This window comes from Phacochoerus africanus, chromosome 4, assembly GCF_016906955.1.
Source record: "Phacochoerus africanus isolate WHEZ1 chromosome 4, ROS_Pafr_v1, whole genome shotgun sequence".
Lineage (NCBI taxonomy): Eukaryota > Metazoa > Chordata > Mammalia > Artiodactyla > Suidae > Phacochoerus > Phacochoerus africanus.
In genome coordinates this window covers 147294028-147310145 of record NC_062547.1, presented here as the reverse complement: position 1 = coordinate 147310145, position 16118 = coordinate 147294028, and the positions used below count along the sequence as shown (strand labels likewise).

At 53.1% G+C, this 16118-nt stretch overlaps 1 protein-coding gene, 1 long non-coding RNA gene and 1 pseudogene across 2 annotated transcripts in view; 1 reads left to right on the top strand and 2 right to left on the bottom strand.

The window, feature by feature from the left end:
• The window catches only part of SH3RF2 (SH3 domain containing ring finger 2), a 125838-nt gene that overhangs the window by 31442 nt on the left and 78278 nt on the right, over positions 1 to 16118 (bottom strand). The gene's annotated exons all lie outside the window — the stretch shown is intronic.
• The window catches only part of LOC125126485 (uncharacterized), a 65823-nt gene that overhangs the window by 35600 nt on the left and 14105 nt on the right, over positions 1 to 16118 (top strand). The gene's annotated exons all lie outside the window — the stretch shown is intronic.
• LOC125126484 (fatty acid-binding protein, heart-like) lies at positions 3687 to 4794 on the bottom strand (annotated as a pseudogene).

Here is a 16118-nt window from a genome sequence, read left to right as displayed (position 1 = left end):
TGCCTTCCTCTTCTGGGTTTTGTTCTGGGAGACCCTTGGGAGAATATTCCACACCGAGGCAGAGACCCCTGATGTGGTTGGTCACCTGACGGTTTTTCCTTCTCATGGGGTTAACAGGATGTGGCCCTCACGTCCCCTGAGATCCGAGGGTCCTTTCTCGAGACGGGCGCAGGGATCTACAGTGAGTGAAAGGAACGGTGACATTCCCAAAGCTGGGGCCCACAGCCCCTTTTCTGCATAGTGTGCTCGCGGGCTTTCTGAGATGCTGCAGAAATCAGGAGAACTTTGTCCACTACTGTCTCAAATTAGATTTCAATAGTTTCAGTCGCTGCCCAGAGGGCTCAGTCTTTGGTGCCCGAAGGTTCAGCTGCCCTTGGAGCAAGCCCTCTACAGCTTTCTCCTGGCACCGAGTGCAGCGCCATCAGCTTGCGGCCCCAGGCGGCTGGCACCACTGATGCATCTCACCTTTCAGGGCACTGCACCTGACAGGAAATAAAGGGAGAGCACAGCCTTCCAGGCAGTCTCGGCGTCCTGGGTCGGGATATTTTCATCTCATTGTGCTCAGAAAGAAAGAAACCAAGCACTTGCGTTAAGAGGGGGCTCCCTGATTCTGGCCCATCCTTAGAAAAACTAGAATCTTATTCCTTGTTTTCTCAGCCTTGCAAACGATAGCTCAGCCCTCAATAAATGTCCATTGTGTCTCCTTCCAGGAAGGCTGGCGTCTGAACCATGTGGGACAGATGTGAAGAGTCTGTCCTCACATTTCTCTCTTTCTTTCTTTTTTTGCTTTTTAGGGCCATGCCCGCAGCATATGGAAGTTCCCAGGCTAGGGGTGTAATGGGAGCTGCAGCTGCTGGCCTACACCACAGCCAAAGCAATCCCAGATCCGAGCCGAGTCTGCAGCCCACACCACAGCCCACAGCAACGCTGGATCCTTAACCCACTGAGTGAGGCCAGGAATCGAACCCACGTCCTCATGGATACTAGTTAGATTCGTTTCCACTGAGCCACGACGGAACTCCTTCCCCTTCTCTTGATGTTCCCTAGCTCAGCCTCTTCTTCCAGCCTGTGGATTCCCACCAACTGTGGGTGTCATTTTTATGGAAAGAAGGCTACGTGCCGCTGTCCATGCATTTTATCTAGCAGACCTCCTGTGCCATTTGGAGAGCAAGGATTTGGGAATGCATGCCTGATGCCTTTTGATTGACAAGCGTTCTGAATGTTCCCAGCCTTGGGTGAGGCACTGTGAGGATGAGGTTGAAAGGAAGGCAGAGACCCTGCCCTTAAAAAGGGTATAATCCCACTGAGATAAGACGGGGGACACCAGAACAGATTTTGGAGATCTCAGCCACCACAAAAGCGCTAAAACTTACAGCCTGCTACGAGGGACCACCCATTCGGAGGCACCCTCTCAGCTCAGATCATCTTCACAACGCATCACAGGGCTAAATACTATTAATTAGCATCACCATTCCCATTTTACAGATGAGAAAATCAAGGCCAAACCTACTGAAGTAATTTGCCCGAGGTCATAGAGCTGGCAAGTAAGCAGAGCTGGGGTTCGAACCTAAACCTCCTAACTTGAGAGCTGGCCCTTTCAGAGCTCCCTCTGGTATGTAAAGCAGCAGGTGCATTTTGGAGGTTGGATGGAGAGGCTGCAGGGGCTGGAGGCTTCTCAGCCCAGGAGTCAGAGAAGGTTGGAACCTTCAGACAAGCCCTCTCCAGCTCTCGGAACCGTATTTGCCAGGTTGAGCCAGGACAGTCTGCCTGGTTTCTGGGAGCTGGTAGAGACGCCTGATGAGAGATTTCTAGTCCTTTGTCTCCTGGGGGGTTCACGGTGCACTGTTATGGCTTTGCTAAGGCACAGGCAGGGTAACTGCAGCCAGACTGGGCTTTGGCTCTGTGCAGAGGCTTGGCAAAGCCTGAGAGAGAGGAGCAGCTGCATTTGGATAGTTACACTTGATGCTCAGCGGGCCACTGGCCAAAACAGCAATGTCACCACACCCAGTGTCAGTTTACCCCAACATGGCCCTGATGGAATGGCTGTCCTTAGGTAATAGTCGAAGTTTTTCTTTTGTCTTAGAGTTGGGCTCGGGGCCTAAACATCATAGTAACGATAGGTGAGCTTTGAAAACTGTGACGGCTTCCCCCCTTGCCTCCAGAACTCTGGGATGGGAGCTAGAAGCCACTTTGAAGATAGGCTCCTGGCGTCTTCTGAGCCTCCGAGAGGGGAAATGATACGCTTATGGGACATGCGGGATTTGGTGGCAGAGTCAGGTCAGGTCCCCGCTGGGAGATGCCCTCCCGCCGTGGTAGCCCGTCCAAGCGCCTGGTTGACGTGACCTGTTTTCTGGACTGTGTTTCACTCCTTTTCAGCAGATATTTCCTGAGACTTCCGTATGCCTGGCTCAGTCCTCAGGGAACGTATTCTAGTGAGGGAGCCGGTGAAACGATACACACGAAAGAGAAAACAAGGAAAGAGACTAACAGGAGGGGCTGGCTTCGTAGATAGTATTTATGGGTTTTTTTTGGCCACGCCCATGGCACGTGGAAGTTCGGGGGCCAGGGATCGACCCTGTGGCAGAGCAGCGATGCTGCAGAGCCTGTAACCCCTCGGCCACCAGGACCTCTGGAGAGTGTGTTTGATTCCCCGCCCTCCCGCCTGGTTTGGTGACCTTGGCTGTGAACGTAATCCAGGCCAACATGCCGCCCATCCCTTGCCCTGGGAAGGGTGCCTCTGTGGGGCCCTCAGCTTTGGGGTAGGTCCTGATCCCCAGCAGCACACAGAAGGGACGGGGCCGAGAACGCACCAGCTGAAGGCATGGTTTTCCATGTATGGGAGGCCACAGTCTCGGAGGCACCGCTGGCTGGCCTGGTGCCCAGGGGTGCAGGTGCTTTTGTCCTCTGACAGAAGCCCTAGATTCTAAGGCACTAAAGCGTGGGCACACCCGGAGCCAGGGAGGGTGCTGATTAAGCGCAAAGTCCCCAGGCTGGCAGGCAAGAGCAAGCAGGCAAAAAAATGAGATCAGCAGGGCGTGGCAGTGACACCCTTCATGTCCTTGATATGGCCTCTGGAGAGAGCCCACCGCCCCCTCATGTGCACGCTTATCCACCTTCTCGAGCCCCCTTCTCTTTTCCTTTTCGCTTTTTTTAGGGTCGCACTCGTGGCATATGGAGGTTCCCAGGCTAGGGGTTGAATTGGAGCTGTAGCTGCCTGCCTGCACCACAGCCACAGCCATGCGGCATCCAAGCCATGTCTGCAAACTACACCACAGCTCACGGCAACGCTGGATCCTTAACCTACCAAGCGAGGCCAGGAATCGAACTCGCAACCTCATCGTTCCTAGCCGGATTCGTTTCCGCTGCGCCACGACAGGAACTCCAGATCCCCGTTCTTTATTCACAGTTTCTTCATTCAGCTCCTCACTCTTACACGCCTTCCCTCACTACCCACTCCTTCCCGTTGCCTTTCTTTCATCAAGCCGCTCGGTCACTTGATCATTCAGCCTTGCTTCCATTTCTTTCTTTTTTTTTCCTGCCTTGGCTGTTTTATTGACCTCAGAGCACCCTTCGGATGCAGTTAAAAAACAAACAAACAAACAAACATACACAATAAGAACCAGAACTGTACGCAGGCTGGTGCCACCTGACCCCAAGAGAATACCCCCAAAGTGAAATTTTAGAAAATGCCTGAGGAAGAAATGAGGCGATCTGGTGCGGAGTCCAGGAGCAGTTGATGAAGCACGGGGAGGTCATGCCCCTCTCTCGTAAGTGCAAGTGCCACCTGCACTGCCGTGGGTGTCGGGAGGAGTTGCCCGTCACCTAGTTCCTGAACAAGCATTGTCTCTTGTCCATTCCACTTCTGCATGTGGACACGTTTGCCTCCATCCAGTGTCGCAATGGACTTGACCTTCCTGTCATCTGCTGTGGTCTCATCAGACGCCACTCCGGACTGGAAGCTGACCTCTGCGCTCTTGAAGGTGCTTTGTGTTTTGATGGTGATTGTGTCTGCATTCACTTCGATGACTGTGGTAGGCTGGGTCATGCTGGCCACCTGCCTGGTGGCAAAACCCACACCAGTTGACTTCATGCAGTCGAAATTCTTGCTGCCCACTAGCTTCCAGATGCCCACGAAGGCATCCGCCATGGTGAGGCTGGGCGAGGCTGAGAAGAAGAAGGCAGAGCAGGCGTGCAAAAGTTCCCGGACTGGCCATCCATCCATTTCTTCAGTCTCCTGCTTGTTTACTGACTCACACCTTGGTCCCCTCCCTGGGTGTCACGCATTTCCTCATTCTCACATCAACTCACATTGACTAGACATTTCCCCGGGCCAGGCACAACCGGGATTCAGGCTGGAGGGCTCCGGGCTCAGCTCCCTTATCCTCCCAGAGGTCAGGGGAACAAGGCAGATGCCAGGACAGGGGGTGAGTTGACAGGTGTGCACTGGAGGCAGAGAGGAGTGGCTGTCTGGCTTCCGCTGGTGTCTCCCAGACATCGGGAGCTGCTTCTCTGCTGAGTGACTGCAAGCGACCAGCACACATGTTCTCATCCAGCCATTCAGGACCTCAGAAGTCACTTGCAACTACCAGTAGATAGCTGCATTGTGAAGGAAGAGGCCGGGCTTGGGGGCACCGTGGCAAAGTTTTCAGCCCGGGCTGGCAACCTTTTTCTGTAAAGGATCGGACTGCAAACACTAGGCATTGTTGGACTCCCATCCTCTGTCACAGTCCCCACACGGTGAACGCGGCCACAGATGATACGGCAAAGAATGGTGCCACCAAGACTGAAAATGGAATTTCATGTAATTTTCGCACGTCATGGAATACTCTTCTGTTGACTCTCTTCCACCCTCAGCCCGTCAAACCTGTAAAAACCTTCTTAGCTGTGCCCCGTACAACTGAGGGCTGCATCTGGCTGGTGGGCTCTAGGGTGCCAATCCTGCGTTAGCCCCCCCCCCCACGCCTGAATACATGAATAATGGGTAATTTCCAGGTGCCAACAGTGGAAGTAGTCTGGGACGAATAGTCCTTCCCCGCTGACTGCTTCCTCTGCTAACGTGGAGAGCTGGGAGCCTGGGGAGGGCCTAACCCCAGGCCGAGGGCACGTGACTTTGAACTTCACGGGTAGACATTCTCCAGTTTCATTCACATCCTGCCTGGCTGAAGCAGATGCAGGGGAATGATTAAAATCCCGAATGCTCTCGCGAGTTCCACTGGGTCTCAGCAGTAACAAACCAGACTAGTATGCATAAGGACACGGCTTTGATCCCTGACCTCGCTCAGTGGGTTAAAGATCCAGCATTGCTGTGAGCTGCGGGGTAGGTCGCAGATGAGGCTCAGATCCAGCGTTGCTGTGGCTGTGGTGTAGGCGAGCAGCTGTGGCTGCGATTCAACCCCTAGCCTGGGAACTTCCATAGGCTGCAGCAGCTGCCCTAAAAAAAAAAAAAAAAAAAAAAAAAAAAGACGAAAACCATGAACCATCTCTAGGAGCTGCATCACATGTGTTTAGGGTTGGTCTTCCCTGTGCTTGCCCAGAAGTTGGCATGTAAGAGGACTCAGTAAATCCTCACTGACTGAGTGGCACACTATGTTCTTGGTCAGGACAGTGAAGGCGGTCTGCAGCATCCTAGTCAGTGCCAGCGAGGGTCAAAGTCAAGGCCAAGGCGGTGGGTGGAGCCCACGCGCTCAGTTAGGCACCTTGAACTGAGCCCCGCGAGAGGGAAGAATTTGTTTGCATTTCTGACTCTGCGCTCTCTCTCTGCCCTGTCCTCAGCGTTGCCCTAGACTCAGCCACGAGAAAGCATGTCTTCCCTAGCTGCAATGTCTGGACAAAAACTGGTGTCTGCATTGTCCTTTGCACATGTAAGCAGGTTTCATGACGCATCTTTCCACCAGGGCTTGATGGTTTTGGAGTGGGCAGAGACGGAGAAGCTGTGCTTTGCAAATACGGTACCCATTCCATTTCCCTGCAAGTTTTTCTTGCCTTTTCTTTCTTGAGAACATCATTTCTCGCCTAAAATAAAATTCCTGAAGTATTAGCAAAGGGTTGGGATAGGGGCTTGTATCTTTTCTTTCCATGAGAACAGTTTAAGGACACGCTCTTTGTGCCCTTTGTAGGAACCCTCACCTATGGAGAAGACCAGATTTTCAGCTATGCCCCACGAAAGTATGAAAGCAGCTAATCTGCTGAAAAAACCCCAGACGTACCCCTCGTCTAGTGTAGCCCCCAGACAGCATTCCCTAGGATGATACAGAATCACTGAATCTTGGATTATGGGTCTTCCTGGGGATGGCAAACAAATAGCACACGTGCCTCCATTTTGTACTCCTGTACCCAGACAGACATTGCTAATCAATCCATCATTCTTTCCCACCAAGCCTGGTTGCTGCCCCCAAACTGCTCCTAAACTCCCACGGTGAACTATCAAGTTAGCATATGAGAAGCCCCCCTCCTGCCCTTTGGATGGCGAAAGAGCGTCGGCCTAGAAGAGGGTCAGACCCAGGTTCTGACCCAAATCCTGAAAAGTACTTGCTAAGTAACATGGAGCCAGTTACTTGACCTCTTGGGGTCAAAGTTCCTCCATCTAACATGGAAATAATACCATCTTCACACAGAACTCACAGAGGCTGGTTTGTATGTAAGACCTTGGCACTAGGCCTGGCACCTGCTACCCATGCCGCAAAACCAGCTCCTCTTCCCTTGACCTGAGCCGAGTGGAAAGTGGACCTGGTCCAGCAATCCAGCCGATGGACAGATCTGCCTCTCCAGCCTGGGCATATGCGTCTCTGCACATTTCCAGTGACGGCCCTGGCAAGTCTACCCGTCCTGTCTTTGGGAAGTTGCGGTTTTCTCCAAAGCCCTTATATTCTCAGCATGTGTTTGGGAAGCAGGCCCTGCTCTTCAGAAAGGGCATTTGCCTTGCACAGACCTTAGACTGACTGCCGTTTGTTCTGCCTCTACGGCCCGCCAGGCCCGGCTCCCGCTGCATCCTGCATGTCCGTGGTCCCCACCTGGGGCTGACTTTGACCCTGGGGGACATCTGACGATAGCTGGAGACTTTTTTTTTTGCTGCCACAACTGGCGGTGGGTGTTCCTGGCATCTAGTGGATGGAGGTCGGGGATACTGACAAACATCCTGCAGTGCACAGGACAGCCCCCACAACGAGGCGCTCCCGGGCCCCAGATGTGCTGAGGATGAGAAACCTGTGTGCGTGAATCTCTCATCCCACTTCCTAACAGGTCTGTGTGAAAGACGCTGTTAGCGAGTCCTTGCCACGCTGAGCCACAGGGACAGGGTCCCGGTGCCACTGAGGAATGCCTGTGGCCCCACATTTCTCTCCACTGCCCCCCCCCCGCTTTCTGTCTGCTCTCTGCTGCCCTGGACACCTCTTCTCTTTTTCTCTTGCCCTTCCATTTGATTTTGCTTCTCCAGTTTTTCCTTCTTGCTGAGTTCTCCGTGTGTGCGGGCGTGTGTGTTGCAGGCCCCAGTGGCCTTGGGTATCCGTTACCCCGGTTCCTAGCCCTAGGGCTAAAGAGTCCTGTTGAATGTCTGAGGTGTAGGCCAGGCCACTCCTTTTTTCACCCGGACAGGGCGGGGGCTCCTGAGTGGCTCTCTCACACCAGCATTAATTGGGCAGAACGATGATGCAAAGTTGAGCTTCTCGTTGGAGAAATGCTGAATTAAGGATGCCAGCCAAGCAGCAGGGGGAATGACAGAACCTGCAGAACTTCTCTGGTCACCAGAAACCAGACAGGCTTTTCCCCAGAGGAGCTCAGGGAGCTCGGGCAGGGCTGGGACCTTGGGACCGCCTGCCTCGCCGTGCAGCAGGCGTGCTGGGGTTTGCCGGCATAACGCCGGAACAGAGACGGCTGGGGATGGGGAGAGGGTCTCGCTTGGCCTCCTTTTTTCACCTTCTGGCTTCCTGTACCCTTCAGGTCTCCACCCGAAGGTCCCTTCCTCCAGGCAGGCTTCCCTGATCTTCCCCAGACTCCCGTCATCCCCCTTCCTTCGGCCTCACTTTGCACGGCTCTGATTTTGCAGTCCGCTCTCTACACAACTTAGTTGAGTATTTGTTTTCCCTGCTGGTCTGGAGGTTCCATGAGCATAGGAACCATGTCTGTCTTGGCTACTCTGGGGCCTGCGCCTGGTGCCCGGGGGCCCCCAGCAACCTTTGTTGGTTGCTTCACTGGTGAGCTGTGCGGGGCAGGGGCACCTAAACCAGGTGAAAAAGCGACTGACAGAAAAACCTGGAAGGTACCCACAGAAGATGGTCGAAACATGGCCTCCCTCGGTCTCCTCCTAGGGTTTCCTCCTTTGTCCAAAGTCTTTTTTCTTGGCTTCCCTCCTGCGAATTCCCCTTGGGGCTGCAGTTGAGGGCCTGAACTGAGCAAGTACCGTTGCCCCTAGAAATGAGCCCAAAGCCCTATCTGCCCTGTTTCCAGAACCGTCAGCGCTGATCACGTGAGCCAGGGGGCTTCTGGAAGTCTGCACTTCCAGGCAGACTCTGCCAGCACCCTCTGAGGTGGGCGTCGTTGTCCGCAAGTGGACACAGGGGATGGTTAGAGCTTCCTGACTTGACCCAGCGGTCATCACAGAGTGGGCATTTCTTGGGCCGTTTCCTGTTGCCGAAGCCCAGCCATTATTCCATGTACACATGTCACCTCATTTTATCCTCACAGCCATCTTAGGAGGTTAAAAAAAAAACACATCACCCCATCTGTTCCATTTCACAGATGGAAGAACAGAGGCCGAGAGAGATTAAGTAACTTGCCCGATGTTGCACTTCTCAGAGCGTCTCACCCAGAGCTGGCTACCCCCCAAGCCCTTGTCATCCTCCACTACACTGCTTCTCCCTCGAGAGATGAGAACCTCTTTGCTAAAAGGCTCTTAGATGCGAGCTCTGCCTGACCCCTGCTGGGGCTGAGCAAGCTTTGCGGTGACCCGAGAGGAAACCGTCTGTGTGCTCGCACCGCCCGTCACGAGATGAGAGAAACAGTTCTGGGGTCACGTACCTTCAGAATGTGCTCGTCAGTAACGGGGGAGCATAATGCCCCACTAGGTCCATTTTATCAGTCCATACATGAGACAAGTGGGACTGGGAGAGGCCAGGCGCCTCCCCCAGCATCATGCTGGGATCAGGGACCCGATTCTGAGCCCACCCGGTGAGCGCCACCCGCCAGGTGGAGATGGCACCTGCCTTGATCTGATCATCGCTGCCGCTCCCTGGGGCCCTGCGGCTCCGGGAGGAGGCATCGAGTGATGGAGTGAGGTGACTCCGAGTTGCGATTCGTTTATTTGAGGGGAAGTGCTAACTGTTATGAGATAACCTCTTCCTGCCTCCTGCCTTTTACACACACAGCGGGCCAAGACCAGCCCTGTATCTGCTAGTAGTTGTGAAAAACACACCTCAGGGTGCTCAGACCGGAAGGGCCATCTAAATCCTGGAAGGTATCTGGCTCGTTGCCTGGTTTAGGCCAGGGCCTCTCCTCCGTGACACCGTGATGGTACATTCTGGAAGCTCTGCTTGGAGGCAAGCAGGTATGAGCAGTGGCTGCAGCTTGTGTGTGAGGGCTCAGGAAGGCCTCGCGGCCGCCTAGAGGGACGTGCCCGCTTTGCAGGCGAGGACACCGAGGCTCAGGGAGGTAAGGAACTTTGTTCCTTGTCACTCAGTTACTAGGTGGCAAAGCCATGGTGTGAAGCTCTGCCTGACTCGAAGACCTTCCATTTCCTCTTTCCTTTTTTTTTTTTTGTCTTTTTGTTTTTTTAGGGCTGCACCCACGGCATATGGAGGTGCCCAGGTTAGGGGCTGAATCAGAGCTGTAGCTGTCGGCCTAGGCCACAGCTCATGGTGATGCCAGATCCTTAACCCACTGATCGAGGCCAGAGATCAAACCCACGTCCTCGTGGATACTAGTCAGGTTCGTTAATCACTGAGCCACGACGGGAACTCCTAAGACCTTCCATTTCTTTTTCCTCTGCAAGGAAATCCAACAGCAGCTCTCATGGGTTCCCGCAGCATTTTCAGTAGTTTCTAACCATCTTTGTGATGGTTCAACCTCATCAAATCCCTCGCGTGCGGATTTATGTTCCTTTCCTCTTCTGGACATGGGAACACAGACGCAATCCATAAACCCCAGTTTGGAGAAATAAACTCATCTCCTATCCCACAGTAACCCTGAAGCCCAGTCTTCTCCAGGCTGGAGAGACCAGGTATTTTCCTCCTGGTCTCAGCCCAGCTGTGGGGAACTGGTCCTGGGGAGGGTGGGAGGGGGAACACAGCTGAGAGGCCGGCCTGAGGGCACTGATGAGGCCATAACCAAGGAGATGGGCTCAGACAGGCAGGGAGATGAGCCAGTGGAAAAAGGGGTAGCAGATCGGTGATGGCAGACAGGCCAGGAGAGAAGGCACGGAGGGAGGGAGGGAGGGACGGAGAGCGAATGGACATAGAGAGGGTGAGGCATGAACCTGGGATGCCGAGGGCCTTTGATATGAAGGTGGGGAGATCACTGTGAAATAATTTCGTTAAAACTCACAGGAGAGGATCTTAACTCATCATCAGCTCTTGGAAAGCGGTATTCCATCTTAGAGAATCTTTGCAGCTTCAAAAACTTCAGGAGGAGTGACAGATCGGGAAGGAGGGCATGCTGCAGCTTCACATGAATGCTCACGATTGGCACCGCGTGGGTGGTAGACAGGAATGTGTTATCGCGGCAGAGATGCAGCCAGTAACACCCAGGATGTGGACAGTTCAGTGAGACAGACCACGGGGCTTCTCTTTTACATGTCCGGGACGAGGGAGGGAGGGAGGCAGCGAGAGAATAAGGATGAAAGCACAAGCGAGAGGACCCGCAGCATAAAGGAAATCTAATAGACATCTCAACCCAGCGCAAGGTGTTTCATCTCATTTGGACGCCATTCAAACCAATCATCTTGTCAACAACATTTCTAAGGCAAATATGGACATCTGAACACTGGATTGTAGGGTCGTTAAGACCGTATGGTCCATTTTCTAACGTGAGATAATGGTATGATGCTTAGGTTAAACTCTTATAGAAGAAAACGCTCACTGAACTTTCTAAAGAGAGACTGAGAGGTGTATGGATGACATGGTATAATGTCTGAGCTTTGTTTTAAAACAACTCAGCTGGGGGCAGGCTCACGAGGGCGATGTAACTGAGATCAGACTGGCCCACGAGTAGGCAACTGCTGAGACGGGGCGGCAGGTACAGGAGGGTTTGTTAGGCTCCCCTCTTAACTCTTAGGGATGTCTGAACATTTCTTGCCTAAAAAAGCTCAAACAACTTACAGGAGAATGACCACAGAGAAATCCTGCAACGGACTCCTGAGAAACTTTGCCTGCCAACATCTTTCATAGTAACAACAGTAATAAAAGCGAAAGCCGCACACTCTACATCTTTCGATTTTCCTAACGACCTTAGGAGGCGGGGATTATTCTCGCCTTTTTATTTTTATTTTTTAGTGGAAACTGAGGCTTAGAGTGGCTACCGACTTGACTTGTCTGAAGCCTCACCACTGGGTTGGGGAAGAGGGAGGGGAGTCTAAGGCTGGGGTGGTTTCTCCTGCAGGCGATACTGCTTCTCTGGGCGGCTCCTGACAGTGCCTTCCCCAGGGCATCTGGCTGAGCAGCGCCTGGCACAGGCCCTCTGGCTCTATCCTGTGCTTCTGTTCACTTATTTCCCTTTCAGGTGTCTGCAGGGAACTTCTGCTGTAGCATTAACTGATTATGAGACAGTGCAAGGGGCTGTCTCCATCCAGGAGGTACATTCTTGAAAATCTGATAAACATATTGCAAGCCCCTGTTAGGCCCCATAGAAGGTACTTTGGGGGCAAATACCAATGACGTGGAACAGACAACTTCTAGGGGACAGGTGTCCATATGATGGAGCCTCCCCACTTTCCACCCTCAGCCGTCTGGGTTGCCAATCTGGTCATTTTCAAGAAAGCTCTGACAATCTCATCTGTGAGCAGGGATTTGTTGCGTGAAAATTGTGAAGATAAAAGACATTTATATTGGGAGATATCAAAATAAGATGAGCGTAGGATACGTTTATGTCTATAAATTACCTTAGAGAGAAGATTAGCTCAGACTCTTAAATGTAAATTAGCACTGAGAGTATACCCAAAGCGGGGAAAAAGACCGCATTTCTCAGTTAAAAACCGTCTCTCGTGGTGGTCCTGGGTACCGGAAAGTCGGGGTGGGAGACTTGACAGAAGATGGAGTTAAAGGGGCAGCCTGGAAGGGGAACGGACTGGGAGCTGAAGCTCCTAGAAATTCCTTTATGCAAAATATTTCAAAGGAGAGTTGGCTTTCTAGACCTCAGAACTCCCTACGGCGTGTGACGGCTCATCTTCCCAGGAGCCTGAGAAAGATGCCTGGACTTGCCGTTATCATCTGGGATGGAGGAGGCGGCCTGGGGAAGGGGGGCCTGCATGGTAAGGAGTGACTTCAGGGACCTGCCCTTCCCCTTCCATCTCACCTCTTCTGCTTTCTGGGTAATCGGAGGCGGGGAAAGGCCTTGGTAATGATTTAAGTGAATCAGAAGCCTCTGTTTTTGATTCTCGAGGCAAAACATGTAAACATTTCTCTTGGAAAGTCAACAGCAAGATCAATGAACAAAGAGCCACCCCTGCCCTTAATAGGTTTTCAATCTCTGAGCTTGGGGGAAAGATACACGTCCAGTGCGCACAGGACACACATCCCAAGTGTAAACCAGGTGGTGTGGACACGGCACAGGTGTTAACTCTGCAGAAAGGAGGGGCAGCAGTTGCCTTGAAGAAGTGGTGTGCACACAGGGCTTTGGGTTCTGGGTGTGACTGTGACAGGCAAACCCACCAAAAAGAGATTCCAGGAGGACCAGCATTGTTTATTCCACCCACCAGAGTTCCTTGCCGAGAATAAGGCAGCTCCTATGCTGGGAATGGGCACAAAAAGCCAAGAGGTGGCCTGGAATATACTGTGCACACGATGTCAAGCAGATTGCTGCAGCGTGTATGTGTGTGTGTGTGTGTGTGTGTGTGTGTGTGTGTACGCTCATGTGTGCATGGGGGGCAGGGCTGGAAGGGGGATGGTAGCCAGATCCAGGAGGGTCCAAACTGCCTTAAGTCACTGAGGGAAGGAGGCACAGATCTGCTCTCAAGTCCTGGGTCTCTCGCTAGGTCTGGAACTTTGGATGCGTTGCCTGATTTTTCTGTCCCAGTGTGTCCCCTTTGGTAAAATGGGCATAAGGACGCTTGCGCCGAACAGCTGTGATGTCTTAAATCATCTCTTACAGTCTGGGGGCTTTTGGTGACTGCTCTAGAAACGCCAGGTCTCTCTGCTTCTGAGGACCGGGGGAACCGCTGGCGGTGTGGGGAAGAGATGATTGGGTTTTTAAGAGGCTGTTGTGGAGGCCACGGTTCGGAGGATGGGGGGCGTGAGGGGCTGCAGGGCAAGGAGCAGAGACTGAGCAGGGCTCTGGGAGACCAGGAGGAGGCCGGGGCAGTGACGGGGACACGGCTGGGGCAGCGGGGACGGGATGGATGGAAGCAGTGGCCCTCGGGTGGCCAACTGCGCTGGCCAGGGTCGGGCGGTGCTGGGCTGCGTGGCGGGTCCCTCCCCTGGGTCTCGATGCAGGAGGGCGGCCGGGGGAAGCCCCAGGGGAAGGGAAGGAAGAGCTGAGTCCCCGGGAGGGGGGAATGCACGGGGGAGGGGGGGAACAGAATGTCTTAGGAGGGCTAGTGCTCCAGAAAACAAGGGTGCCTCGCAATTCCATGTGTGTGGGCGACAGTGGCCAGTCCAGGGTGGGCCTGGCCACCGCACCTTCCCTTGGAAGGCACCGCGGAGGGGCTTCTAGCTGTGTCTCATGCAGCTGGCTGTCCTTCTCCTCCTGAGCATCCCTTCTCAACGGAGGCCAAGGGATCATCTCAGGACGCCCGGAAGGGCCAATTGCATTGCCTCTGGTCCCCTCCCCTGACCTCCTCCAGCTCACTTTCCTCGGAGCTGACTCACAGTCTTTGGGTCCAACCCTGAGCTGTTTTGAGCCCAGAGGTCATCTTTGAGGTCGCTCCCTGACCTTCCAGCCAGATGGGGCAGGTGGTTTCCCACAAGCCCGTGACATCAGGAAAACCAAGTTCCTTGTTCCCCCTTTTAAGACCCCAAGGACAGCTGCCCTCATCAGCCTTTCTTTAGAGATGTTTGCACAAAACCGACTCCTTACTCAGTCTCTACAGCCCTCTGTCTAGTTGGTGGGGCCTGAACAGGCTCTAAAGGGGCTCTTCCCTAAAAAATGTTTCTGAACGTTTCCCACCTCAGTCACAGAAAGACTAACACCCAAATATTCAAATATCCGTCTTCCAGGGAACGTGAGGCAAAGCTAAGGACTGCTCTCTTCCCTGCTGCCACAGCCCTTCACATGCCCCACACATGCCCTGGTTAGGATGTCTACCCGGGGCCAGTGCTTCTGAGCTGCACTGCCTCCCACCTTCAGAGTTTTTGCCAGATCCACATACCACTAGTACCTGTATTAAGGTACTGTCCTTAGAGAAAAAGCTCTAAAATTTTAATCACGTGTTACAAATTTTTTCGTTGTACCTCTGTGAACATAATACTAGTAAGATATGGATAGGTTCCTGTCGTGGCTCAGCAGAAATGAACCCGACTAGTATCCATGAGGACGTGGGTTTGATCCCTGGCTTCATTCAGTGGGTTAAGGATCCGGCGTTGCCATGAGCTGTGGTGTAGGTTGCTGATGTGGCTCGGATCCTGCATTGCTGTGGCTGTGGTGTATGTAGGCTGGCAGCTACAGCTCCAATTCAACCCCTAGCCTGGGAACTTCCATATGCCATGGGTGCGGCCCTAAAAAGATTAAAAAAAAAAAAAAAAAAAAAAAAACAAACCAAAACCTACTACGATATGGCCCATAACCATCAGAGAACATGAAGAAAACATACAGTGTTCGGAGAATCAGAGATGGGTAGCTGCCTGCCCACAGCTCTGAGCCTGATGCCTTTTGCCCTCGCTCACTGATAGAGGGTGTAAGAGACAGATGAGCACCAAACGGAGGTCTTCCCCATGTCACCGAGAGGCCTGGAGAAGACTGGAGAGGGAATAACTGTCTCTGTCGGCAGTTCTGTGTCATAAATTCCAAGTGTGGACACCACCAAAGTCACCGTAGTTGCCATCAGGGTCCGCGTCTCCCTCTAGGAATCCTCCCCCCCCTACACACTACAGCCAGTCCTTTCTTTTTACCTCCCTGCCAGACTGGGAGTTCCTCGGGAGCCAGGCTGACTCCTGGTGCCTTGAGTACCAGGCACAGTGTTTGGACACAGCCAGAGGTTCATAAAGGAACAAAGGGATAGTATGTGAAAACCTTCCTGAGGTGCCAAGACTTAGGCAGATTCTTTCCTGAGGGGGTGGGCAAGGAAGAGAAAGCTGAAGGGCCTTGGGTCTAAAGGCAGTCAGGCGAAGACATGCAAGAAAAGGAAAACAGTCAAGATAAGCCACACTGATAAGACAGTGTTACCTCATGACGACGCACTCGATGGCAGAGTGTAGTGACAAGAGCTTATACTGCAGCATCACACAGTTCTAGGATCAGGTGGGCTCGCGCTGTTCATGGGTTACATGAACTCTGGCTAAATCATTTTTCTTTGGGGGCCTTAATGACCTTGCTGTAAAGTGGTGAGACTACCTCCCCTCCCAAGTCTCTTATCATATTTTAGGATGAAGGGCAGGACTAGGAAACTGGCAACAGAGAAGAATTCCTTCCTTCATTTCTGTTTACTCGTCCATCCACCCATCCACCCATCCATCCATCCACCCACCCATCCACCCAACCACCCATCCATCCATCCACCCATCCATCCATCCATCCATCCATCCATCCATCCATCCACCCACCCATCCACCCACCCACCCATCCACCCATCCACCCATCCACCCATCCATCCATCCATCCATCCATCCATCCACCCATCCACCCATCCACCCATCCACCCATCCACCCATCCATCCATCCACCCATCCATCCATCCACCCATCCATCCATCCACCCACCCATCCATCCACCCACCCATCCACCCATCCATCCATCCATCCGCCCACCCACCCACCCATCCT